Source organism: Notothenia coriiceps, unplaced genomic scaffold (genome assembly GCF_000735185.1).
Source record: "Notothenia coriiceps isolate Sejong01 unplaced genomic scaffold, NC01 NC01_scaffold00037244, whole genome shotgun sequence".
Taxonomy (NCBI): domain Eukaryota; kingdom Metazoa; phylum Chordata; class Actinopteri; order Perciformes; family Nototheniidae; genus Notothenia; species Notothenia coriiceps.
Genome location: NW_011369945.1, coordinates 26,604,775 through 26,608,349, shown reverse-complemented (window position 1 = coordinate 26,608,349; position 3,575 = coordinate 26,604,775). Strand labels below are relative to the sequence as shown.

The following is a 3,575-nucleotide window of genomic DNA, read 5'->3' as shown; positions in this document are numbered from 1 at the left end:
ACTTCAGGACAAAATTGAAATGCCTCTCCAGTCTGTCTGGCCGCCCTCCTCTCCTCGACAGCTCTCAGTTATATTAATTTTATCTGTCTTTTCAACAGGGCAGACCCTCCCTGTCCTCCACAGCCAGACCCATCTGTTAACCGTGTTGTCTTTTATGTAAAGTGCTTGAGTTTGGAAAAGATTTACATTGCGAGGAGGCAGATCGAGTGTCGTGTCCATCAGGAGTGGTCAGGCAATGAACATGTGACTAAATCAGGATTCTAAAACACCTACATTCGAAGTTTGCTAAAAGCGCATCTAGATCAGTAAACCCTAGATCAAGAAACCAAAATCTAGGTTAACAATCATTAAATCAAGGTGATCATTTACAAAATCAAGTTTTTAAACATAAATCCATGATCGCATATTTTAAAATAATAATGAGATACAAAGTAAAAGTAGTATAATACTTAAATTCATGATTATGAAACCAAAAAAATGAAGTAAAATTCTAAATCATTATTTACGTGAGACAAAATCTAAGTTTTAAACTAAAACATGATTAGAAGTTTTAAGTCAGCGATAAAATGGAACATTAAAACATCAAATCAATATAACCAAAATATGAACTCAAGATTATGAGCATGCTCCGCTAATGATACATTAATACATTGGAATATACACACATTAACTAAAAGTGAGACCTATCATGCCTATATTTGAATGAATATAGGTGTAGGACTATACCTATATAAAGGCATGTATTTATACTTTTTATTTTCAACAATACCAAACAGATCATGCCCATTTTTAGCATTCCTCACTTCGCTCAATTTTAACATTGTCTTTGCTATTGGCTGGATTCTGTGGGAGCAGCCACCATCTACAAGCCTGGCCATATGTACTACAGGTCCTCTTTTAGCGTTTCGAACGGCAATGTCCCGGTGGGTTTGTTCTCTCCTGATTTGGTGGAGTTGGACCCCAATCGGCCGTAGCGCCAACTTCCTTGTGCGCCGTCAGCAGAAGTGTTCACATCTTAGATCAGTCTGCTATTCAAGATATCCGTTGCAGCCCTTTTTAAGAGATTTGGCGGTATGGAGGCAAAATAAAGAGAGGTTGTTTCTGACATATGGCGCATTTCCACTGCGCGGGTTAGCCCCGTTTAACATCCTTAATCGTCCTCAAGTGGCCAGGCCAGGTTTTGGGTGGCCCTTTCCATTATAGCGTAGCATCGGTAGCGGGTACTTTTTCCCTCTCTTTTCCGGCCCCCATAAACATCGTGGTTCTATCAGGCCAGGGCCAGGGCTGAACTAGTGACGTCAACACTCTCGACTGCTGATTGGTCAGAGAGAATCGTCACAAGATCGCGCGCAAGATCATCCCTAGCGTCACATATATATCTAGAAGCAAGCTTGCAGCATTTTTATACACAGCATTTTTGTAAACGGAGGAGCTACAAAAATGGCATCGTCAAAGAAAAACACACCGTGGTCGACCGAGGAGGTGACGACGTTCCTACATCTCATTGGCCAAAAAAAAGCCGATCGCCCCGCCTACACTGCGTTGCTACCCCAGGTCCTAAACTGTAATGGCCACGGCCTCGGACGGCAAGCGAGGCAACCCGAGGCCTGAGCGAGGACGCTTAAACGGGGCTACCCCGCTGCAGTGGAAATGTGCCATTAGTGAGTTCCCTGGAACACCGGGGACACATATTCATGTATAAAAGACGTACAAAAGTGCATTTTGCATGATAGGTCACCTTTAATACAAATGTTATAATACAAAATCCAGATTACAGAATACGAAATCAAGATTCTTTTATTAAAAAAATTGGATTACAAGATACAAAATAATCTTATATTATTCAAAATCATGATTATAAAATACGAAATCAAGATTACGATACCAAATAAAGAGGATTTTATAAACATTCATGATAAAAAGATACAAAAAAAGTTCACTCAATATTATAAAACGCTTCTCAGTACAGGCCCACATGTGGCAGTGACAGCGAATGCATCGTGACTGTATCAGAGCACTCGTGCCGGCCACCCTCTTAATCCCACAGCCCCCCTCCTTCTCTCCCTCTAAATGGATTGGCATCCGTTTAGCACAAAACACTTCCCTTCCTCTGCATTCCTGAGCCATGAAACACCAAAATAATCTCATCACCAAAGACTCGATGTGTTCTGGATCACTGTGCTAAATGCAGAGTCATTAACTCATTCTGTGAGTCAGCATGATGATAGACTTTTAGATTATAGAGGGTCATTATTATAGGATACCAAATCAAGATAGTGAGATTGGAAATCAAGATTGCAATGTACTAATTCAAGAATATGAGATACTGAACCAAGACAATGTGACTAATGTGCTGCTTTATCAACATGATGTGATGCATATTTAGGGATATAAATACAAAATTTAAGATGATCACAATAGTAAAATATCAAATTAAGATCATGAGATACTCAATTCAGATTATATCAAACCAAATCATAATTGTATAATAGAAAAGTATGATAACAAGATTCTAAATCTAAATCTATAAGAATAATTTCATTTAATAAAATCATGCCTGTATAATGTTAAATCATGATTTTCAGAGAGTAAATGAAGACTATATAATCCAAAATCATGATTAAGAGATATTCAATTGTGATTATATTTATACTAAATCATGATTTCATGATTCTACACCAAGAACAAATACAAAATCATGATGACGAGAAACTAAATCATTATTATTTAAGACAGAATCAATCAATGTTTATTTATATAGCCCAATATCACAATGTCTTGTAATCATGATTACAAGACATTAAATCAATATTACTTGAATACTTAAAGGGGACCTATCGTGCAAAATGCACTTTTGTACGTCTTTTATACATGAATATGTGTCCCCGGTGTGTCAGGGAACTCACCAAGTGTCAGAAAACACAACCCTCTCTTTTCCTTCATACCAAAATCTCAAAAAAATGGGGCTGCAACGGATCTGATACAGAAAATTCTCTGACGTCAGGAACGAGGAGCTCCGCCTATATGGCCAACTCTCCACCTATCAGGGGAATGTGGGGTTGGGCCACGGCCGGCCATTGCTGCTCGAAAGCGCTGGAGACGCTGTAGTACATATGCCAGGCCTGTAAGTGGCGCTGTAGTCTGCCACAAAAGCAGCGACGAAGACTAAGGTGTTAATGGTGGACTATCGGACATTCAAAATGCAGCATATTTTCCCCCAAGTGTCCATCTTGTCTGTCAAAATGCATCTTACGTTTCTAACTTGCAATATCATTATTTCCGCTCTCTTCACTCCAGAAGAGCGATCTCCCTGTGTCTCTTTGTGTGCGGGGGGCGGGGCCTAACATACATGCTGCAGCGGACACAGAGATCGGCCGGGGGCGGAGCGTTCAGAGAGTATAGAGACACATTTTGACTAAAATGTAATTTTTCATCGACTAAAAGTTGACTAAAACGTTTTGAGTTTTCGTCGACTAAAACTAGACTAAAACTACGAAGGATAGGAATGACTAAAATATGACTAAAAATAATAACCATTTTCGTCTAAAGATTAAGACTAAGACTAAATCAAAAAC

The 3,575-nt window shown here is 39.2% G+C and overlaps 1 long non-coding RNA gene across 1 annotated transcript in view; it reads left to right on the top strand.

The window, feature by feature from the left end:
- Window positions 1-511: 511 nt before the first annotated feature.
- Window positions 512-3,575, top strand: part of LOC104965123 (uncharacterized) — a 9,707-nt gene continuing 6,643 nt past the window's right edge. The window contains exons 1-2 of the long non-coding RNA XR_800520.1: window positions 512-522; window positions 1,592-1,595. This is a non-coding gene — a long non-coding RNA (uncharacterized lncRNA). The remainder of the gene's footprint in view (window positions 523-1,591; window positions 1,596-3,575) is intronic.